We start from the raw sequence: 26541 nt of genomic DNA, 5'->3' as shown, positions 1-26541 counted from the left end.
TCATAATCATGATGATATTATTCTGATTAGTCAGATTTGCAGAGATGTCCACAGTTCAGAAAACGTCTCAAACAATTATTCAACGTTTGACTTCTGTGAATACTTTTATCATTAGTCGGAAATGTAAGTATGCAAATTACTGTTTATCGATTACTTTTATCTCGAACCGGAAATTTGCAAGAATCTTCAAGTTCTTCTCGCCAAGGGCATATTTGGAAAAAAAACGTTAAACTATATATGGCATAAACATTTGCGAGCAGGCTACAATTCTTAGCAATATCTTAACATTAGGACTGCAAACAAAACATGTCGCTAGTTGACAGACAAATTGAATTGGTCAACCCAGGCTCAAATTCCAAAATGTCATAAAACAGGTGCGCCGACAGAGTAAGTGTTTTTGCCATGCAAGTATACAAATTCAATGAGACCAAAAGACGGCTTCAAATTTGTCATTCCTTCATAAACAGACGTTACGCTATGGTAATGAAACTGTAGTTCAAATGCAGAAAATTAAACTAAACCTTGAATGTAAAGTATATGAGACATTTTTTTTCTGATCAGGTGATTACATGATTACTGATAACATCGACGAAACAACGCAAAGTATGAATGTGACAAACATAAGTGACGGTAGGTAGAAATCAACCGTTATTTGCTTATGAAAAATAATTGTAGGTTACATAAACTGTTGGACAATTTGTGTGCTTCATTGCATTTAAAAAAAAATGTTATATGCATTGCAAGCAAATTTAGAATATTCAACCTTTTTTTTCAAAAACATAGATAAAAACGAATGGATCGTTTTAAAATCATTCTCAAAACAAGATATCTAAACGTGTCCAGATGATTTTGATTATACATTTGCTGGTTATCATACTTTCCATCAATTCTCTTACAGATATACATTGTTTGCGTATGAATAGTTACATGTATTTGACGACAAAGTTAATCATATTTTTTTATGATTGGTTTATATTCTAATGTAACAGTCGAGGCAAATAGGAAATTGCATAATATTATGAAATATCCTAATTTAACACATTATTATGAAACTTCATAATATTAGATAATCGGCTAATTTTGTAACTATATTATGGGATTTCGTAATTCATAAAGTTATGGAAATACATAAGATAAGAAAAATTTTATAATTTTAAATATTTTTTTCGGTCGTTTTTTGGGCCCCGTGACTAATTTTGGGAAATTTCTAGAAAAAAAAAGTTATTTTTGAGTGGCGTTTATACCAGGTCATAATGAACAACTGTCAGATTTTCATCGACACGCCTTAATTTCTCCCGACACCACCCTCTTTGTTTGTTGTAAATAATTTAACAAAGGGAGACAACTAGTATCGGTTTAAAATACAACTTGCGGTTATAGTTCTTTGATAAATCGATCTTTTTATTGCTAATCTAAGGTTGAAGATGTGTTTTTGCTATATTTCTAATCTAATTTGCATGTGATTTACAGCTGCATATTTCATGTTCATTGTTGAAATCTTGAATTATCTAGTTTAAGACGTTTGAAATGAATATATTTGAAATAAATTTTAAAGGTTTATCTAAACAATTGTCTGTTGTCATATGCATGTTGAAACAATAAAATATCAAAACACCAAATAAAATATTATCTATCAAAGTTTATTTAATGCATAACGATGTATTTGTTAACTAAAATAATGCCAAATAACAAAATTATTTAACAACTAAAATCATATGTCTGATCTTAATTTTGTAAATAGCGATATTTTCTTTACCGCGTGTAGAAACTTTATATTTCTTTTAATTTTAGAATTATTTTTTAAATATTTTACAGTGTTCTTTTGTTGATTTAGGTACTATTAATTGGATCATGGAAGTATTATATTGTCAATAAACTACTTCCATGATCGATAATTATGATAATATTAAATCGTAAGATACGGCATTCAAGTGCATAACGATGTATCATGGTTTATTTTCATCACTGCTGTCAAGATATGTAGCGTGTACGACATGTAATAACATCTCATCTTGGTATGATTCAACCACAAAAGTTACTGTTTACAAAAGAAACGATTGTAGAAAATTTATGTTGTAAAAAGGAGTATTTGTTTTAATAACAAACATTTGTACATATTTTTAACGAAACTATTGCTATATTACGCACACGTTTTGATTTAAATGATTCATTAAGTTTTGAATATTTTATAATTAAAAACTTTTTTATTGAATTTAAATTTTATGTTTTTTTATTTAATTTGAAAGTGGTGTTTTGTAAATATCTGCATTTGCATGTCCGTCTGCCTGTTTGTGATTTAGTTAAGAAAGAGAGCATAAAAATCAGACAAACTCATTATAATAAATATACATAAGAATAAAGGAATACTTGTATCACAATTATACACAAATTAAGAAATATTTTTGTATCAGAAAATTATATAAATATAACGTGAAAATTGATATGGAATAGAACAATTTTAATTGAAAGACTACGCTTTCGATAATTTTAATTTACAGGGAAGTGGCAAAGTAGGGAAGAGCAACAAAAAAGTTCATACAATTGCGAAACTCTCGAGTCAAGTAGACAAAACGATCTTTCGGCTTCAAAATGATTTAAAAAAATAGTGCTGTTTTACGAAATCGTTTATCGAATTTCAGTATATGATAAAGTTTCTTTAATTGACAATAATATGGGGATTTTGAACTTCAATCTAGTAAGGTGATTATTTAAGATGCTTGCGTAGAAAATTTTTATAGACTACATAATTATGATAATAAGAAATCGTCATATTATACATTTATTTCAATATGGTAGTTTGTAAAGATCTAACCAATCTTTCACAATGCTCAAACAAGCGCTTAATTTGGAAGTGTTTTTTTTCGGCTACATTAACAGGGACCCCAAAGGGTGACTGGGGGATAGAAGTATGGTCACGTAGTCTTCTTTCGACCGGCAGTAAAACGCTTGACAAAGTCCTTTTGGCTGTGCGGGATGTACGTATTTGCAGTCACATCCAGTCAGAATGGGGACGTTAAGTCTGATGCCTCATGTAAAGAGAGTGTAACGCTATCAGTAAGTTAAGAACCCTTAAAACAACTCTTTGAGGGGTCCGTAGGTGGCCTGTTGCAAGGCAAAATTTCTGTCCCTATCCAAAATACTCTCATTTTAAAGTGCCAGTCCAAATTTCCCCGACCTTCATCCTGGATGGCCACTTATACAAGACCTGCCTATTGTATTTATTGTTAACTTGTTCTTGTCCTAAACATGCATTAAATATTTTTCGCTGGACGTTAAGCAACGAAAAATCAATCAATCAATACTTACCAGTTTATATATATATATAAAATTGAGAATGGAAATGGGGAATGTGTCAAAGAGACAACAACCCGACCATAGAACAGACAACAGCAGAAGGTCACCAACAGGTCTTCAATGCAGCGAGAAATTCCCGCACCCGGAGGCGTCCTTCAGCTGGCCCCTAAACAAATATATATACTAGTTATATATATATATTATATATAAAGGTTTATTCTTCTCCTCATTGTTATGCAATGATATGTGCATAACACTCGGCATTTTACGTTGCAGTAAGTACACAGGGTGGTTAATTTTAATATATGTACCTTTCTTTATTTACAACAGCTTATTCCCTTAAATCTAACATAAGAAATAGAAAGAAAAAATAATGTTTGCGTTATATCGCACAGGTTTGCCTTATTTCGCAAATGTTTGCGTTAGTTCGCAAAGGTTCGCATTATACGCAATTGTTTGTGTTATTTCGCAAAGGTTTGCATTATAACGCAAACATTAGGAGACATATAAGAAAACAAATGTATGGGACTTTTACGTTTCCGTAAAGTAACGACAAAAACGAAGTTAAATCTTAAATGACATTGCCTGTTTATCTATTTTTATTCATGGGTAGATCAAAACATTTTTTTTAAGACTCATTGTTAAAGGCCATACGGTGACTGTTAGTTCTTATCCTCTACGTATTTTGGTCTATAGTGGACTGTTGTCTCATTGGCAGTCTTACAGCATTTTCGTTTTATAGTTATTATATGAATATCTTTCGACAAAACCGTATTAATATATAATAGATATCTACCCAGTATATAATACTGCTTCCTGTTTGTTTTCATTAGAAATACGAGATTGCAAGTGTCGTCCGTATCATACTTATTTATTATGACATTCTTCTATTGAGTATTTATACCTTGTTATGAATCCAGGAGTTTCGTACATATTGTGCCGAATGTAGGTTTATAATTTATTATAATTACTTACCATACACCACTAGATCGGTATAAACATTGTTTTACCTTTTTAGTTTAATGTTATTTCTATTTCTTTCGAATGTAAAATGGTAGAGAGAAAAACAGTTGATGAAACCCATTTGAAGAACGTATACAGGATGTACAATGATATATTAAAATGTCTATAGAAGTTGGATCTTTGAACGTGTAGTTGCATATACATTGTACACAAAGATACTGTTAAATGAAATTAGATATCCTGCATTTATCATGCTTTTCAATTATATATGGTCGAATCGCAGAAAGATCCCTCCTTTAAAGTATTGACAACTACAAATCTGCATTGACAATAATATATTGGTGTACATTAGATACACCCATTTGGACTAACGCCCTCAAGGTGTATATAAAACAAACAAGTATAAATTAATGTCTACAGAAATGGAAATAATACATGTACATGTTACTGTGCGTATTGCTTTTTGTTTCTTTATTCTACATTGGTTAGAGGTATAGGGGAAGGGTTGAGATCACACAAAACATTTTTAACCCGGCCGCATTTTTGCGCCTGTCCCAAGTCAGGAGCCTCTGGCCTTTGTTAGTCTAGTATGTTTTTTTAATTTTAGTTCACTTATATGTTTTGGAGTTTAGTTTGATGTCCATTTTCACTGAACTAGCACACAATTTTAGTTAGGAGCCAGCTGAGGACCACCTCCGGGTGCGGGATTTTCTGCATTGAAGACCTATTGGTGGCCTTCGGCTGTTGTCTGCACTTTGGTCGGGTTGTTGTCTCTTTGACATATTCCCCATTTTCATTCTCATTTTTATATGTAACACATGGTTAGAAGATGTCAGGAATTATGTACAATTGATCCATAATAGCTTAATATTCGATGAAGTTGAAATTAAAATTGCGAAAAAAAAGACAGATGTCAAATGATAAGTTGAACAGTCACAATAGTCAGAAAAATAAAAATATAACTATGATGAATATAAACAATAATAAAATATTGATACAAACAATATTTTCTCTTAATTCAAAAACGATAAAATCCATAGATCATGTGTTTATATTCTACATTATGAGTAAACAGGACATCTGAAAACATACCATATAGCTTTGATTTATCGAAAAATACAAGATTGTGCATTATGTTTTTTAATACATACTGGGAACCTGTCTACAATCTAAATTATGCAAGAAAAAAGAAGCATAACAAAAAAGCAGCGTATTTGTTAACGAATGATAATCTTCTGAATATACGACATTCTTCATAATCTATATTATAATCTAATCAGATTTAGGAGACACACTCATGTAGAAAAACGTTCTGTATGATAAGCTTGCCATTATAGCATAATACTTAGCTACATTATTAGAAACAGATGTTTGCGATGATTATTAAAGGGACATTAGTTACTATTCTTATCGTTATGAAAGTGTTAAAACTTTGCTATTCAAAACCATTTACTTAATTAAAGATTAGAAGGGATATTGAGCAATAATTGGAAAAAAACACAGTATATCATCGATATAAAGTATTTGATATATCATTGTTATAATTTATTTATTGTGTACATGTATCGTTAATGATACAGTGCCCTCGTTAGAAAGGTCGTTGGCAAATATCTAGACGTTTTATACATATTGTGAAAATTGATCTAGAAAAAAAAAACAAATGTTAAACTCTTTAAATAAATTTATTTTCAACTTGTTATATGACGTAATTGGAATCTTATTTTCACAAAGTCTTTCATTTTTTTACTACTCTGTTTTTCAAGCACACCGGTCTATTCACTTTCGTTTAAACTTTTAATATATTAAAATATTGAAATGTCTAGGTGAATATTATAAATTAACTCAGTGTGATCAGGGGCGTTGTTTATCGAAGCTGTCTTAGGATCTGTCCTAAGATCTATCTTTGAAATAAATTAAGTTTATTTTGAGTACCGACTTACTGTATATCGAAGCTATCTTAGCTAGGATGTGGCCTCACCACTTTTCTAAGTGTTACAGATAAGAAAACTGGGATTTAAACAAAATTTGTTTTTAGAATGCATCGAATTTCACCTGTAGTAATACATTCTAAGATTAAGTGTCCGATTCCCCAAAACGTGTCTATTCTCCCCAAACGTGTTCGTAATATTCAATATTGCCCAAACGTGTCCGATAATTGTTATCGCCAAAACGTGTCCACTGTTAAACGCCAGAACGTCTCACGTCTTTTAGCACTAATACATGTATGTCCTTAAATTTTGACTGAAATTGCTTATTGTTCAGTTGCAATTATTTCATGCTCATTTAGAGCGAACATACAAACAGTTCTAGTGTAGTTGAATTAATCGTTTACTATGTAAATTAAGTGTTACTAATAAACTCTGATGATGCCTTTTATATTAATCCCACAGCGGGCCTTCAGCAGACTTTACTACCTGTTATCAACAGTTCTGGTATTTTAAAAACCGTTCAAATCAAAAACTGTTATCAGGTTTTTTAATAAATTTTAGGTTTCGAGCATCACTAACGACACACAAACAAGAGCCATAACGTCCAGTGCCAAATATTTCATGCATTATTTCAACGACATTATGTTAACAATAAATACTGTAGATAGCGTGATTGGTATGATTGCCAATTAGACAACTCTATACAACAGACAAATGACACAGAAATTAACTACTATAGATCACCGTACAGCCTTCAACAATGAGCAACGCCCATATCGCATAGTCAGCTATTAGAGGCCCCGAAATGACAATGTAAAACAATTCAAATGAGAAAACTAACGGCCTGATTTATGTACAAAAAAAAAACGAAAAAACAAATAAGTAACACATAAACAAACGACAACCGCTGAATTACAGGCTCCTGACTTGGGACAGGCACAAACATGCATAATGTGGCGGGGTTAAACATGTTAGCGGGATCCCAACCATCCTCCAAACCTTGAACAGTAGTGTAACAGTACAACATTAGAACAAACTATAAAAATCAGTTGAAAAAATCTTAACTCGTCAGATGGATATAAATACAAATACAACTGTACACAGAGTGGACGTGGCAGGGTACTTGTACATCCCAACAACAAAAAGACAATATAAGTACAGATCTGAGAGTACTCGCAGTAACTGACAGCCAGTCCAAAGCCACCAGCAACTAATAAAAAAATCATGCATCTAAGACTAAATCTATAGGCGGGTTCTTGTCTCTTTGACACATTCCCCATTTCCATGCATAATTTTATACAATACTTTCACGAATGTTTAATACAATTTAGTTCAGACTAAAACAATTTACTCTGTAATAACGCGTTAATTTCACATTATGTAAAAATGAAACTATGTTAAAATATAATGTTATACCTAAAAAAAATTGCAGTTAATGAAAGTATAAGCCTGAAGATTCCATACGTTTCAGCCATTGGCATTTTTATTGGAATTAAATAACTTACATTCATAACGCTTAGATTCATTACGTATAACTACAACTTTACCACGCTTTTTCTCTTTTAATTTTTTTTTATCGTTTGTACACATTGTTAGGTCTGTCAGGTCCTCACGTTTTTATTTATTTTATTCGAAGGTCTTTTTAGTTTTTGGATAAATTGCTGTGCCAAATACTCTTTTTTTTTTTGCAGTGACTTTTAGATTTTTCATTTATTATGGAATGATGTAGCAATATTAGTTTGAATCAAATCATGTTTTCATACGAATGTCGGTTATTTCAAAGACTGTCCACTATACATCATTTTTATTTTGAAATATTCTATAAACATGCTTAACTATCAAATCTTCTATTTTTACTTGCAGCTTGACTCTTTCAAATCGCACTTTACTTTCGTAACTCGCAACTCGACTTTCTATAAATAAAGTAGAATTTTTTTCAGTTCGATAATGACTTTCTTTAAATTTGTCGCCTAACAATGTAAATTTGTGGTTGTATTTTTTACTTTCAAACTTTACGTCTTTAGGAAATTTAATCAATTTTTAATAAAGTCATCTATATCTGTCATAATTCAATAGAAACCCTTCAAAAGAATACGGGAATTCAAGGCTTTTTACCAGAGATACCGCTATGAATATAGAAAGATGTGAGAACAGAGGGCTATGAAATTAATAAACAATATTTGGTGTGCTAATGATATCGTTAGGTACCAACCTTCATTATTCTTTTACTTGATCTGTACGCAGCAGTAATACTAGGACTGATAGTTGATGGTTTACGTCCAGTGTCAAATATGTCATGCATGTACAGGATGCGATATGTTGATTTTAAAAGAAAGGGCTGTTCCGTTTGAAGGTTAGGAATTGGAGACAGCCACTGCTAGGGTATTGATAAGGACAGATATTTATCTAGCAATATTTCACCAGCATGTCAACCCTCAGGAACATATAGACATAAAGCATCCATCCAAGTTCTGATCGAACGTGGCTGCGTATTTATACATCCCGCACAGTTAAACGGACGTCCATCTCAAGCAAAGGTTACGATACCAGAATATAAGACGTTCAGCAGTTTTATTCAGAAAATAGACTAAAGTGTAAACAAAATCGATTGCTATTCAGGAAATATTAATACGAATTGGAAATTTAAGACACTAGGCAATTTCAAACACGGACTTAATTAAGTCCGATTGAAAATTTAAATGCATCTCAAAATGTATATGTACATATACGTGCACACATTGACACATTCTCAATATAAAAACCCTAATACCCGTTCATTGAACAATTATGTCCTGCTAGTTAATCAACTCATAAAATCTATTTTCTTATTTTTATAAATGTACATTGTAGCATACTGTTTGAAAGCGGCAAACATACATTTGTATATATTCAATCGTACGGTTTTGAACTATGAGCAATACCAGTAGAGTGTAGTTTACTTTAAAAAGACACTGGTACAACATAATGTGAAATATGCTTTTCAAAAGAGCAAACCAACGATCAAATATATGTTAAAAACTATAAAAAAAAAAGTAATTAACGACTACTGCTAGTTTCGGACAACCATAATAAATATTATAACAGGTTTAATCATATTTTGAACGCTTAATCCTCCCTCATCTAGTGACAGGCGTGTTGTGGCAGTACTCTTGTCATGCTTTAAGTTTAAAATAAATCATATTCTATAAACCGCTATACAGTATGGGTTTTCCTCAATGTTAAAGGCCGTGGTGTTGACTATATATATATATATATATATATATATATATATATATATATAGAAGTCTATAAAAAGGACCAACCAGCAAATTTACTATGTACCGGATCGTCTAGAATAGACGATACTGTGCAGATAAGGAAACAATTATAAGAGTCTGGAGATTTGCACAACGATACTAATATAAGGTTTTATACGAAGATGTTGTTATTAAATCGTGTTGACAAATATTTCGGCTTAACAAATATTATATATATATTTTTACAAAACGCATTTGGATAACAGGTCGAACAACAAATGTTCTTAAACCCTGCTGACTGCCATTGGCGATTGCCAAATAAACGGATCACCGATGTAATAAATGGATCTTAATCAAAAAGAAAAAAAATAAACATGTCTTAATTGAAAACAACGTTCAAACCTATGATTGCGTTGGATAAAAACGCAATTTTTATACGTGTGCATGCAAAACAAATTTCTTGGTAGAAGGGTCTAAATACAGCACAAACAACACTTTCCGAAAGACCAAATGAGTGAAAAAGTATATTTTAACAAAACGCATTTGACTAGCAGGTCGAACAACTGATGTTCTTAAACCCTGCTGACTGCAATTGGCGATTGCCAAATAAACGGATCACAAAATGTAACAACATAGATCTTATTATTAATTTATTACCAAACAGAAAACAATAAACTTGCGGAAAAGATGGTATACCGCAAACATGAGGTGCAAAAAATTTGTACACCATATCCGGATTTCGACAATTAATGTCTCTTTAGTGTATATATATATATACAACTCGTCTAAACATCAGCCCAACAATGTATGTGAAGCCAAGGTAGTCGAGTTGTCTAGCGCGTCGGATACAGTGCAGGCGATTTGGTGTCACAATATTTCAGTAGCATGAGTTCGAATCCCGGCGAGGGAAGAACAAAAAAATTGCGAAAGCAAATTTACAGATCTAACCTAGAAGGGCTGATGTTTAGACGAGTTGTATATACAGAATGTACAGTAACACAGCCATGTATCACCATCACTGCTGGTGATCCGATGAATAAATCTGTTGTAGAGTTGTCACTTGTTCAGACGTACTTATGTATATATAAATATATAATTGCATGCATGTTCTTTGTTTCAAGCTCGTTAGAAGTTGTTTTGAATACATGTAATGTTTAATAAATGAGGTTAACCAATCAAATCACTCACATTGCATTCCGATGACGTTTTCATTTGGTCAACAGGCTATAAATTGCCAAATCGTTCTACTTTTTTTTTCACTTGCGGACAAAAAAACTGATTTTTTAAGAACATTAATTGACATTTATTTTGCGTCCAACTTATATCTTAAAAAGATGCATAAGCGTTCAATATTTTTAGATGTCAATTTGCCTGTTTTAGATGACTCCATCTTGCGATAGTTAAAATTGTGTAGCTAGACAAATGTCTGAAATTGTTTACCAACATACCTTAGTACAATACGTATATCGGTAAAAAAAAAATGACTTTAGTTCAATGTAATGTATTTCCTTTTAAGGTTTCTTGTATTCATTCAGTCAATTGGAATTTAGAAATATTTGTTCTCCTTTTTGTATAAAAAAATAATGACCTGTTTTGCAGACATAACTGCACCCCCTTCCCCTCCCCCTAAAAAAAAAGGAAAGGAGACAACGTACGTCTAGTTCACAAAGGATACACAAATGTATGTTCCTCAATATATGAATGATTGTTGGTTGCACAACGTCCAGTGGCAAATATTGCATGCATATTTAGGACGATTTCTTGTCCTTTTTTACTAAGAACAACATTGATAGTACTATTGCTTTTATAAGCAAGTAAAAAAGAAAACAAACCATTGTAGTTTCCTACATCTATTAACTGTATAATTAATCTGCAATCTGGTCATTTGTCAATTTTTTTGTCATTGAGTTACTGTCTTGTTGATGCATACGACATTTTTCTTTTTATTCATATTTAAAGTCTGTCCTTGATGACACTTTGTTTTCATAATATTTGTTTAATATAAAAGGACGACCATTTGATTTTCTCTGGGGATATGGGAGGATTAAGAAAATGATATCAAATGGTCGTCCCCTCTCTGTAAGTGTCCAAATTAAAAAGTATGATTTAGCAATAAGAGGAAAACACAAGAATAATTTTAAAGATAATATGTTCACAGCAGCTTTGATAATAATAAATTACATGAATGAATTTGTACGAAAGCATTACAAAAATATCTACTTTTTAGACATAATATAAACAAATCATTATATATATATATATATATATATAACGAGATCTACTCTTACATCGTTAGGTTGATTTTCTAGGCACTTTATATATACATATATAATTATATCCGAAATATCTGAAATTTGTTCATGATTTAATAATTTTTTTTGTGATGTTGTACCCTTTTAGACTTGTTATATATATATATATATATATATATATATATATATATATATGTATATTATATAGTTTGTTCTACTGAATAAAAATAAAGATCCCGCCAGAATTTTCAGATCAAGGATAGGCTTGGCATTTGATATCTTTGTGGTTAGAAAACCCCATTCATGCAGTTACAACAGTTTTGACATGGTTAATTTGATGTAATCAAGATAAACTGCTGACTTCTATATTCCCAGACTATAAGTACATGTGTAACAGTTAATCGGTATAGTATTGAAAACACACAAATGATATATTTTGCAGTCGCGCTTGATTTATACAACGAATCCTATCTTACAAAAGTCTTGGCTTGATAATTGATGCAAAATAGTTTGAATGATACATCCACTTCGCTTTCTTTCTCTCTTTCTCTCTCTTGAATTTAAAAAAAGATAAATAGCATTTAAAAAGATGAATTTATGGCAGACAAAAGTTTCGAAAAGGATACCTATATAATTAACTTTTTAAATAAAATGGTTGAAACTATCGTTTTAAAATTATTCGTTTATTTAATTACTTTTAATATTAATTGGAATTGGGGTTCGCGTGAAGAGGTAATGAGTAGATAGCAATTATTTTTTTAGATGAGGGGGGGGGGGGGGGGGGGGGGGGAGGGGGTGATGAAAATGATATAACGGTTGCCTATAGCTATAATATATACCTTTTATTTCAAACATTAAGATTTTAGAATAAATACCGTGTAATTATAAATAGTTTTTACAAAAGACAGATGCAATGCCATTCAGTGATATTACAATTTAATTAGATGATCTATAGGAAGATGAGAATATCAGATGACTTAGCTAATGTTTGCATGTTTATATTTACATAACAATATCCGGTCGATCAATAGTTTTTAATCAATTTGCGTTTACTTGGAGATTTGAAGGGGGACTTCAATACTTAATTGATAGAGGTGCCGCTGAGGTTCTTTTCATATAATTTATTTTAAAAAATGTTCACCTTTGTCAATAAATGGTAATTTTATGGATAACAAAACAGTCATAACACCAAGAAAGTAACCGTGAGGGCTTTTCATATAATTACAAGTAATGTATCATGTATATTTCTTATAGTTTTCCCCACCTATACTCATATTTTGAAGCCGGAAAATGTATAACCTATTCCAGCGGCACGTCCTATCACCTTGTATGTAGAACGTATCCCCCCTTTTTTTTCAAGTCAACCGACTGATTTAATGAGGGGGAGTGAAAATAAATAATCTGCTGGCCTGGTAAGAACTGTAGATAAATAATCTGACACAAGGTGGGATTAGAATATTTTGCAACACAAAATGCAGGAAACAATAGTGAACAGAAGGTTAAGCTTTTCTCTGACTGTCAACGCAGTCTTTGTACTAAAACCAAGGTGAATGTGTTCTGATTGATATTTAAAGGCATACAATACAGTTTCGATCCCACAATGAATACATTTTACCAAAATTTGCATACAAGTTATTTTACAATTCAATTATGTAATAAAAAGTATACCTTATTATAGAATTAAATTATACGAAAAGAACCTCAGCTGCATCCCCTGTCACTGAATTAAGTATTTTAGTACCCCCCTCCCTAATCTACGAAGTAAGTTACACACAAATTGATTACAAACTATTGACTGGATATTGTTCTGTAAATATAAACATGCAAAAATTAGTTAGGGAACGACAATTTAACTTCAAAAGAGACTTTTGTTTTCTTTAAAAAAACAGTATGAAGCCAAGATTACAAAATTATCTTTTCTACCAATAGGAAAATAATGTAAAAAACAATCTTACTAAGGGCAAAAGAATAGCATGACATTGTAATAATTAGAAAAATAGTTAATCTAGAGGAAGCGGGATAATAACCTTTGCCGTTGGTCACTAAATAAGCATAACTCATAGAAAAGATCTGAAAAAAAACCAACATTTTAGTCCACTCAAACATTTTTGTGTGTGTCTTTTAATGCTTTTAGTCTCTATCACATGTTCAGGAGGATACAGCACAGAACATGCGGTATGTGGTTAAATAAAGATAGCAAAAATTGAATCCATTCATCTATATGTTAAAATGTTTTAATTTGTGTGTGTATGTGTCTGGTGGGCTATACATATACTTCTTTATATTTTTGTTGTTTTTTCATATTCTTTCTTCTGAATACAAATATATATATAAGCACACCAGTATTCACTTTTCTTTTGACATATTTACCTCTACCCTTTATGTTTTTGCCTTTTATCCACTTTTTGTGTGCCCTATACTCTCTATTTCTGCCCATAGTTCTGTATTTTGTTAACCCCATCAAGCCTCTTTTCTTTTTTGTCACATACAAATATATTTCCTACATTTTAGCTTAATTTTAGACTTGAACAAATGTAATGAAGAAAAATACACTTTTCAATTTGTTTGGTCGTTATTATTATGAAACACCGAAAATAGTACCTCAACTACATTTTATAACGAAACTGGATTTAAAAAAAAAACAAAATGAATGATATGAAAGATTTTGAAGAGCTTCCATGAATATCAAAATTAGAAATATGCTACAATTTAATTACAGTTCCATGTAAACGCCTATTGGTTTGTAGAAATGAATGACTAGTAATAACTATTTCCCAATTGTATAGAGCATGACATATGGTATAGACTATTGTTCAGTGTATGTTCACTGGTGTTAATATGTCCTTTGATTGAGTAATGCTATTTCAGTTGATATTTTATAGTGTGTCTTTCTATGTTGTGATGTTACACTATTGTTTCAGAAAAGGGGTGAAGGATTGGTACCATTAAAACGTTTAAACCCGCTGCATTTGTTTGTACCTGTCCTAAGTCAGGAATCTGATGTTCAGTAGTTGTCGTTTGTTGATGTGGTTAATAAGTGTTTCTCGTTTCTCGTTTTTTATATAGATTAGACCGTTGGTTTTCCCGTTTGAATGGTTTTACACTAGTAATTTTTGGGGCCCTTTATAGCTTACTTGTTCGGTGTGAGCCAAGGCTCCGTTTTGAAGACCGTACTTTGACCCCAAATGGTTTACTTTTATAAATGTTGACTTGGATGGAGAGTTGTCTCATTGGCACTCATACCACATCTTCTTATATCTATGTATTGAAAACCATTTGCTATAGATGGTTTTTGGCTTGTTAGTTGTTGTATTTTTTGCCTTTTGGGTATTATATTGTTTTCTTATTACATATAATTCATCTTCCTCAAATCTTATTTAAGTCATACTCTGAAATCTACAGATTTTAGACACCAAAGAGCACTTTTGCAACTCTATGATTGATTGATAGATTGTTGGTAATTAACGCCACATTCATCACTATTGGCTCTTTATATTGATGAAGGAGCCGGCGTTCCAGGAGAGAACAACCGACCTTAGGCAAGAAAACTGGCATGCAATTCTATTCAACTAAGATGAGAGTCAAACGCAAATGTTTCATGGGGGTTTGAACTCACAATCTCAAACTGACAGTACAGCCGAGTCCAACCAAAGATTTGAACATTGCTATTTGATGCGTCTTAATTGAGTACGTGTCCTTTAGGAGTAGGAGCAAACACTAGTCGGATCGGAGTCAGAGTAACGTGTTACACATGTAATGTTTACTGTCTTCCAATCGATTTATTTGTGTCCATATTTTTTTGATGAACTACTCTGTTATAGCGGGAAAATGTTCTTACAATTGAAGAGTTCCGTTTTAGAGTGTTTACAAATTGTCTCATGATTGGGAAATTTCAACCATGTCTTAAAAAAATTGCCTCATTTTACGGATTGGATTTACACCTACAAATATAATGCATTAAATAACTTATATAACAATCACTGACGAGAAAGCGACCCTTCATGGAGACGCTTGATCAAGTGTGCGCTTTATTAAAAACGACTCTATCCTAAGGCAAATACTCTATTACCTTCACGGAGACGCTTGATCAACTGTGCGCTTTATTAAATACGACTCTATCCTATGGCAAATACTCTATTACCCTTCACGGAGACGCTTGATCAAGTATGCGCTTTATTAAATACGGATGGTTGTTATGTACAAGACGCCATAGTTTATTACTTTGAATTTGAAATTTAATCGACAGTAATAACAGAACATTCAGTATAATAAATTAAATAACACATATCTGAGAGGGTGATAGAGCAGATTGTTACCCCTCGAAAAGACATTGTCAACCTTGGCTTCGCCTCAGTTGACAATGTTTTCTCGGGGTAACAATCTGCTCTATCACCCTCTCAGCTATGTGTTATTTATATAATGTCAAGCGATGCCGACCCATGGGTAATAAAGAACGTAAACACGATATGATTACCTACAAATTCATTAAAAGAAGCACATACATGCTGTTCTTTTTTATGAAACAAAAATAATCTGGCCTATTCAGTTGCTAAAAAATATTATGACTTCATCTACAGCAAGTATGACATGTATGGTGTTATTTTTTCTTCGCTCGCTAAAAAGATTATCCACACATTGTCAGATTGTAGTGTACTAGTACCTCACTTTCAAGATCTATGGACAAACCGACATACAGGACAGGACACACTTGTTAAACCTTAACCGAACACTTAAACAAATATTTACATAGAAGACATTTATGATAAAATATCGAAAGGACAAAATAGAAAAAGAATTTAAAAATCAAATGCTAAGGGTGTGTATTAGTATATAGGATTGGTTCATTCAAATGTTGAAAAAAAATATTCTTGCTTTGGATTGATTGAAAAAAATATTCTTGCTCGGTTTGCATGATAAAAAAAATCTGGCTTGATATAAGAAAGAAAGTCAAATGGTCCATGTCTAATTGAATGACAAAAAATCTAATGGTTTTTCATGAGTTAGATCATTATACCAAAACTTCAATCAAAAACTCATTAAAACTATGTATGTAAATAGTAAATAATAATAAGTCAGTGTTTGAAATATTTGTTAGAAATTTCAAACTTTTTGTTAGTAGGAATGAGCAGCTGAGACGCCAAGTACCCAACCCTTTTCATATATTTTGTTTAAAAAAATATATACCTTATCATACACAATTAACAAAAAAAAAACAGACCTATACAGCTTACTGTTTGGTGTGAGCCAAGGCACCGTGTTAAAGACCGTACGTTGACTAGACTTGCTACATGTCCCTTCCTGATTATTTTTATTTTCAATTTTCTCCTTTAACAATTTTACTACTACAACTAAGAGATTACCATCATACTGACATTTGCAGAGAAAGGTCTGTTTCTAAGGAGAATCAGTATACTGACAGTTTTCAGTAAATATATAGATTAGTAAGAAAGCAATAAAAGAAAGGGAATTGTAGCAAGTCTATTTTTTGGCCTATAATGGTTTGTTTACTTTTACAAATTGTGACTTAGATGGAGAGTTGTCTCATTGGCACTCATACCACATCTTCTTATATCTATAGATATATTTGGATATATTTCATCTTCTGGTACATAACTATGTAGATTTTTTGGCGTTCCGCTCATCGTCAGGTTCTTGTTTAGAAGCAACGCAGTTTTAATACTAGACGTGTTACGAAAAGGTATATACTCGACGCTGAGGTTGGCAAATAAGACTTAAAATGAGGAGACAGTGTCAAAACATTGATTATCGATTAAAACAGGTAAAATTCAATTTGAGTTATGTTAACCGGGTATCCTACACACAAGTCTTGATTTATTAAAAGTTATACAAATTGAGTATAATCAGTTTCTGATATCATTGCTTTGGATAGATCATAGGATGGGCAAGGTGTGAGTATTTGTGTGTGTGTGTGTGGGGGGGGGATATTTTTACTTTATTCATTACGATATCAATCTGTCACTCCACTACTGTACCTCGTTCCGAAAAGCATGAAATATTTGTAACTGGACCAAAACATCCAAACAACATTCAATATAATATAATAAATCTAGGCAAAACCCGCATAAAGCTCTACAGTCTGATTGAATTGTTTTCGGATGTCTCCATAGGCTTCCACTGATTTTGGAAGTTGAAAAAGCATGAACTATTTGTCACTGGACGAAAAAAACAAACAACTTTCAATCAATCTCTGCAAAACCTGTACAAAATTATACAGTCTAGTTGATTTTTTTGCAGATTTCTTCATAGGCTTCCACTGAATTTTTCAGCGTCTAATAGCGTGTTTCAAGTATACCTTACACCCGAACGATAATTGCAAGTTTATTTTTTACATTATATTTTTTCTGCTCTTGTTCTACACGTAGCTCTAAGTTGATGGCGCCAATAGAGGATAACGAACGGAGAACGACATGCGGTATTTCTATTTTACCTAATATGACTAAATTCCAGGGAAATCTTATTTCATACGTGGCAAATAAAAGGCAGTATATTAAACTGTTGAAAATCATCCTGTTGATATAAGAAACTACTCCGTGTGAACATGATATGATTTCTAGTGTCCACAACGGATCGAACCAGTCACATTTTACATGAATATAAGATAAAGGAAATTAATTCCTGTGTAGGTATTAACAGATTAGTATATATAAAATCATTTCCAATGTCCAATAAGGGCTAATGAAGCACTAGAGATTAGGAGTTTATTGCTCAAAACGGGTTCCCTCTTCTCCTGCTCGATTGCATGTCAGCCCGCCCGCCAGCTTAATTTCGTAATATTGTATCAGTCAGTTTTGCATTCAGTACAACCCGTCCAAAAGTTCTGAACACGGGTAAACACACCTTTAATGAAATGTTCGTCACTATTGAGTTCGAAAAAAAAGAAATAGCAATTAAGTTGCTTTTTTTATGGATTAGCGAGGATTTTTTTTCTCCCATCCATTAATACTCCTTTTTTCTCGAATTTTAAATCCTTTCTGCAATACCCTCTCCTCCTGTCAGTGTCCCAAAATACAAAATAGGAAGAATAATTATGTTGTAGATTATAATTATATTCTTCACGAAATAATTACTATTGAGTATTTATTCCAAATATAACACCTTGCTTTTCAAATAAATTCGTCATTTCTTTAACACTTTTCTCTATTACCCCTTTTATATCTTTTATTATGAAGAAATTTTAATTTCAAAAGACAATTAAAGATTTTTGATCAGATAAATGAATTAACAGCCCAGACAGTAGCTAACGCTTTCATTGAGTTTAATATTAATGAAAAACGGATAAAAAGTTACTTTGCCGTTCCCTCTTAAAGATTGAAATAAACAATTAATTTCCCCATAGGCGACAATGATAGCCTTTTTCGAGATACAGGCTTTAGAAAGTTGATTTTTTTAACGAAACCTTGCTAGAATTAAAGAAAAGTTATTAGGACAGTATTTTTTGGTCCAAAAAATATAGGTTCGCGTTGCTTTTCTTAGCGTAATTTGTACATATCTCCCATGCCTATCAATTTTGCACTTAAAAATACGTGTCTCATCCTAACGTTTAAAAGACATCTCAGTTCCGTTATGGCTAAGGAAAATAATTTATTTGGCCTTTGGTATAATGCAGAATGCACGAAGTCTCTATTAACAAAAAATAACGGGCGCACATATCAACCAATCATGATTAGCTATACTCTTAATTCTGAATACCAAGTTATGCTCATAAAATGGCGGCGCCCCTAAAATCTAATGGTTTATTGTAACCTATACGGTATTTAATACTTTCTAGAATCATGCAATTCATAGTTCGTTAGATGCACAAATATATATGCCACACAAAAATCATCTTCAAAACGTTCTGGCATTTCTCTCTGAATTTTCACATTTTTTTATCAGAGGTGACACCAGTCAATAATTTAAAATCTAATGGTTTATTGTAATAGGAATTTCTTTAAATAATTGTTATCATATTTCATGTAAACAAACCTTTAATGTGAATTAGGTGCACATATCAAAATGATCGGATTTATTGCATCTATAAATAGCATCAGTGGAAATACCAGATTTCAGTAAATAGAGTTTAATTGGTTTGACATATAGCTGATGTATTTACGGCAGCCGCATCAAAAATAAATACGGACATATAATTAGTATCAGATACTTATAATATAATCAAGCAAGTGATTATATCAACCTATCGATCGCGATGTATTCAATCTGATTTTCTCACCCTTTTCATGAAATAGTGACCTATTTTAGCTCATCACTACCACTCATTACATAGTAAGTGGCCCCGAGATCTTCAGATCTACCTTTTTAAACGCATTTAAGTAACATATATATAATTGTGTGTGTTTTATCAATAGCTAATACTGATATTATCTTTGTGGCGTTATCAACCATGTAATTACGCATGCTATTCTATGCATCGGTTTCCAATGTTTGAATGAGTTTACAAAAAATATTACTTGATATTGACCTTCAAGATAAAACCGCAACCTTGATAAAGGTAGAATGTTGCGAAAGACTGTAATTATTTGTGGTTCCGCTTTTAACAAATAGGATGTTTGATTATGATAAGGAAGAATTGGAGCTGCATTATGTTGTGTCAAAACTTTAAAGAATCCAGAGTGTAACAAAACTCCACTTAACTTAATAGTCATTTCATCATAAAGTTTTTAACACAATTCCGTCTGTTGAACACGTACGGTTTCTACATTTTCCAATTTTTTTACATAAAACTACATATCACACATACAGAGAAAAGTATATTTAATTCTAGGTATCTATTTAAACTTAGGCCTACATATTATTTCTTGTTAATATCTCTTACTCATTTTTTTAGTTCGTAATACACTATACAATATAAAAAAGAAGATGTGGTATGATTTCAAAAGAGACAACTCTCCACAAGAGACAAAATAACACAAAAAATAACTGCTAAAGGTGACACCGTACGGCCTTCAACAATGAACCCAAACCGCATAGTTAATAAACTTCACTTTCTTATCTGTTTTGGGACCTTATATCAAATTATCACTAACATTGGTTATAAAGATAATTTGTATTGTTAGTTGATTTATAAAATTCAACTCCGACATTTGGTTTCAGTCTTAATGTTCTTTATCTTACATTATTGAATATATATATATTGAAGTTTTAAGTTTTGTCCACGCTGTGCATAAAAAAGGGGAAAAATTAAGGCTGAAAATGCACCAAGTATTTATATTCAATTCATTCATGAGTATTTGTTAAGCAGTGAAACCAGTAGAATTCTATTGGAACATTTTTCAACAATTTGATGTTTGAATAGACAAAATGTAAATATTCGTATTGAATATGAATATATCGTGCATTTTCACCCTTATTTTTCCTATATTTTTTTTCCTATATATATACTTTATCTATCCAACGCAATTATAATTTTGAACGTTGTTTTCAATTTATATTTGTATAGTAGCATGAGTTCGAATCCCGGCAAGGGAAGAACAAAAAATTTGCGAAAGCAAATTTACAGATCTAACATTGTTGGGCTGATGTTTAGACGAGTTATATATATATAAATACTTAAAATTGAATTCTCCGTCCACACTAGTAGAAAAAGAAATAAAATTAAATTTCAAAATGCTCTTAAAGTCCTTTAATCTTCTACATTTTTTCACCAACCGGTTTCACATCTTTGTAATAATCATGGATGATAATGAATATATATATATATATATATATATATATAGTGAGGCCAACAATGCTGGATCTGTAAATTTTTGTTCTTCCCTGGTCGGGATTAGACTTCATGCTACTGAGATATCGTGGCACCAAATCTCCTTGCACTATGCAATATTTTCTGAATTACAATCAATTCCAACAAATGTTATTGTACGAGAAAAACACAGACAGAAATTTGTTTATGCATATAACGATAATAATAATAATAAAAAAACAAGGGTTTTGCCGTTTTACCACTGATAAGATTTATCGATAGCGTCAAAGAATTACACAACAAAAACATGAAATTGTGAATAAAAATGGAAACATAATATGATTGGAACGCGAGATTAAACATTGTAAACTATAACCTATGCAAAGATTTAAGTTATAAAAATCATGATAATTCGATAAAGTCTTATCAATTCATAAATTGGTACAAAAATAAATCATTGTAAAACAGATATGGAATGGATATATGGATTATCAAACTTGATAAGTATTACAAATTTATGTTGTATCGTAATTATACTTATGATAATATTAAGTTATCTTCCTTACAACTTCCTTTAAGACAAAAGTTGTTATCTCCCATGTCTTAATTGTCAGGGTGAGTCTAAGAAAGATAACTCAAATTTGCCACAAGATGTAAGTAGAATTATGCTTTTTCATAATATTATGGTATTTCCTATTTGCCTCGACTGTGTAATGCGTATCAAATCTGTTCTATTCCTGTATCAAATAGAAACCCCCAAAATGGTTATCACAATATAAGAGATTTTAAAACAAAAATGTTTTCTTCTTCTCAAGGTGAGTTTCTGTACTTAAACAACATTATATTAACCAAATTCTAAAACTTGTTTTTCTTTCTTGTTTGTGACACCAGATGTCGCGAGTAGGGGGGAGTGAGCGTCCATAATATTTTTGTTTTCAAATTTGTACACCAACACTTGGAATATCGGCTATACTGGTAATAACATTTTTTTTTTCAAATGGAAAATCATCATAATTTGTAACTTGATGTTTTTGAACCGTACATCTAATCGCAAAACACCAATACCTAGATACTGGTTGAGAAAAAACCTTTCATACATATCATGATTATGGGATTATTTGTCGTCGTTTTCTATTGATCTTACAATATCGTCAGTTTGGTTCGAACATTTTAAAGGAAGTTTTTGGACTTTGAATATTTGCTTTAGTATTGTAACAGTGACACATGTTGAAGGCAGCTGGGCTATGTTCGTTTTACATAAAGCTTTAATACCCTTAAGAATATGTTGCCATCATGTGTAGTTGACAATACTGTGTCATGATTATGAGTCGATCTTTTATACAGAGGTTTTCGAACAATGACCATTTTGTAGTATTGTGACAATAACACAATGTAAATTGAAGAAATTTGAAACATATTAAATTATCCTACTTGGTTCTATTGTTTCCAATCATGTGGACCAAATAATACCGCCATATTGATTTAACCATTTTGACTGAAGTTACTTTATAAAAGCAATTTATCTGATACCATTTGACAATAAGCTCTCATGACTAATATAATTGTATGGCATTCTGTGTAGTTGAATATATGATACTGTAAATAAACTCATAATTCATACCAGTATTTAAATTCTATTCGCCGGACACGCGTTTCGTCTTTAATTTAAAAATGTTTATGCGAGTTATGCGACTTTTGCCATATAAAGACTTTTACTCAACAATGACATTTTGTAACAAACAATTTAATTCAGTGTGTGCAGCGCAGGGACTTTCCGCTACACATAGTAATCTTGCTAGTTATACATTGCCTATAAATTCACGTCTTTCAGATCATCATCAAAATAATTCTCTCAACATATGCGATGAAAAGGGAAATGTTATCCTGAAATGTAATCAAGTTCAAAGCACATGCCTTCGAAATGTTTTGAATATATACAGCCCGGCTGGATTCAAACTTGGATGTTTCAGAAAAAGGTAATTGCATCTACATTGTAATCTACATTTATTTATTTTTTTTGTTTTTTTTAACAACTAAAATTACTGAAAACATTCAACCAAGTTTTACCTCAGAGCTTATCATAGTTAAGTTAGATACTATTGGAATTCCATTTAGAAATGATAACTTTAATTGTAGAAGTCCGTAAACTGATTTGCTTTTTTGTCAACACGTACATTTTGACTGCTAGTTTATCATACTAGCATATATGAATTCATAAATGTTTTTATTAAGTGCCGGTGGTCTTTGTAGAAATCAGGCAAATTAGAAGAGTTTCAAAACATGACCTTCGGACCCAACAGTCTTATTGTGAAGTTACTTTCATCATAAATTAGAAATTGTATACCTCTCATTTCTGCGTGTCTAATAAAGTGAAAATTTTTTAGACGACTTTTGGTTAGAACGATAGCATACCTATAATTTCCACGTTTTATGCTCTTTCAATTTTAAATTCGGTTTAAATTTTAACTATAAAAATGCACAATTGATTTTTTTCGGTAACATTTTAAATGGAGTATAATTATGTAAAAAATGAAATGCTACTGTTCAAAGAATAATTGTGCAGCAACATTCTGCTTATATGAATGTTTGATATTCTAAACAACTATTTTTACTTTATTTGCATCCCATAATATCGGAAAGAAGGGAATAATCGGACTTTTCAATAGTAAAACAATTCGACAAGTACACGTATCATTTTTTTTCAGCAGACAAAACGCGTACGTACGTACTATGCATTATGCATTTACCGAAAAGCTGGATAAAAAAAATGTGTTCACATAATTTCCATTCCATACCGATTTTTAATATTTTAGTATAGACTAGATTGCTATTACACTTACGACATTAAGAAAGGATATAATTGTTACTATAATTTATTCATAGCTTCTTCTGTTTCGGAGGAGTTTTTAAACGGAGACCATTAAAAATTGCGGATATGTCTCTTATCGCAAAATACTTTAACAGTAAGCAGTAAAAATCATATTTTATGTATTTTTATATTCTGAAAATAAACAACAACAAAAGAAAACAATATTGTCACACAACATATTAAAGCTGGGGATTGCGAAATCAACATCACACACTACAACACAAAACTAAACAAAACATGTTATAAACTCACTCTGGAGCTTTGCAAAAACGCGCAGTTCCACTAGTGATATGCAAAGTGTTGCTTATACTTAAATTTGAAAAATGTATACGCGTGGTCTGATCAAGATTTATAAAAGATCACACTATACTGTAAGTCTACTTGTATCACAAACTTAAAATTCTGTTTTTGTATTCATATTGAAACTCATATTAAAACTCAGGCTGTGTAAATGCAAAGCAGAGTATGAGATATGCTCAGGAAATCGGAATTCATTATTTTTGCTAACAGCCTACCAGAAACCATCAGGATTTAGAATCAATGTGAGTATTGAAGACATGATAATTAGTTAGATAGTAATTCTTGTATTCTTTTTTTATTTGTCATTCACTTGCACACTGTTTATTAAAGAAAAACGGGTGATAAAAGAGTAGACATTCATTTAATAAGATTTTTTTTTTCAAGTAGTACATAAGTGGTACTCAAAGGTTAACAAAGAAGGGGCCCAGGTGGCCGATTGGTTTAACCTAGACCACTCGGCCACCTGGGCCCCTAGTCGAATTACTGTATCAAAAGTCTAGGGCATATTCGGTTGACCTCAATCTTTATTGACTAGGACTTTCTGTTTTCCTACCAAAGGTTGTTGGTTCTCTCTGGGAACATCGGCTTTCTCCATTTATAAAAACTAACCGCTACAAAATAGCCTAAATAGAGGTAAAAATGGCTTTAAATACTTAACAATCGATTAGTCATATAAACAGAGAAAAATAAATTAATATATTTTACTTGAATTTTAGACTGGATTACATGTCACGTGTACCTGGTCGATATAATGATCTTGTTTGTCCCCTCTTTTTTTCAGATAACCAACGTCGATGAGCAGAATGTAGTAGCTACAATTGATTTATTGACGAGACAAATAGACAAAATTGAATTCACTCTAACTTGTAAGTATTTTATCAAAAATTAATCGATGTAAATGATTTTTATATATGAGATTTTAAATTGCTAATAAAATGGAATTCCCCTTTTGTTTACCTAGGAGTTCATTATTTTTGTTAATATTTTCCTCTAATTATTCGAGTTAGTACAAGCTCGCTAAAAAAATATATGTCATATATCGTAGAGCATTAGTTTTTACGTTCTTATTTTAGATATGGAGAACATTGCAATTTTGCAGAAGACTCTTATTCTGTGTGCTGCTATATCGTGCTGCGAACAGGAATATAATGCCCACACGTGTGATATTTATTCTAGATTTATAGAAAGTCTGTGTTGTTCATTGTTCGGGAAAAGCAAGATAAAATTCGAGATATTATGCGTTGTATTCCCAGTATTAATTGGGCTTTATGTTGTAGGGGTACTTTTTGTTTCTAACTAGGTTTGACATCGATTGCGGTCTGTGAAGTGGGTGGTCTATATAAGACCGACATATAGAAGTTAGTTACATTTTATTCAGAGTTGAATACATATTTTTCATTGTAAACTCTTAACAAGACATTTTACGCTGTTTTGATTACCAGCTACATGAATCATTTCAGTATGATAGTTATCAATTATGTTAGAATTCAATGTCAGCTCTATGTTATAATCAAATATATATTTACTGTTCGGTAATTTATTTTGAAAATACGATTTGCGTTATTTAAATTCAGTTCTACTGTCTAATTACTCAATATAATTATCAAGTTATGGATATAAAATATTTATTTGAAAATTGGACGAAAGTTAAATACAATACTGCAGTTACTACCTGTACCAAGCATAATGTGTGCCAAAATTACCATTGTGAGCTATACATTCCATATAAATTCAACATTAATTGTACTAGATTTCCAATTCCTTATTTTTCCCTTCATTTGCATCCTTTAAAAATGCTTCTGGCATATGTCTTTTTAGCAGTCTACCTACACTGAAGATGATATTAAAAGGCTAGACGTTGTGATCTAGAACATATCTGTTGCGTTTGGGAGATTAATATTTCAACAAACGTTTGATTTCCATAATTTTTTCATTACCAGAAATACTCGTTTACTATAAGTTGATTTTTTTCATGTCATTTAAACGTTTTATTGGCAAA

At 31.5% G+C, this 26541-nt stretch overlaps 1 long non-coding RNA gene across 1 annotated transcript; it reads left to right on the top strand.

Moving 5' to 3' along the window:
- The first annotated feature begins 445 nt into the window (after positions 1-445).
- Positions 446-25852, top strand: LOC127712595 (uncharacterized). The gene is made up of 5 exons (XR_007987176.1): positions 446-630; positions 23205-23349; positions 24685-24784; positions 25324-25408; positions 25616-25852. It is a non-coding gene; the product is annotated as an uncharacterized LOC127712595 (long non-coding RNA).
- Positions 25853-26541: the final 689 nt, after the last annotated feature.

The sequence above is a fragment of the Mytilus californianus genome, unplaced genomic scaffold (genome assembly GCF_021869535.1).
Source record: "Mytilus californianus isolate M0D057914Y unplaced genomic scaffold, xbMytCali1.0.p SCAF_8, whole genome shotgun sequence".
Taxonomy (NCBI): Eukaryota; Metazoa; Mollusca; class Bivalvia; order Mytilida; family Mytilidae; genus Mytilus; species Mytilus californianus.
This window is presented reverse-complemented; position numbering and strand designations above follow the sequence as displayed.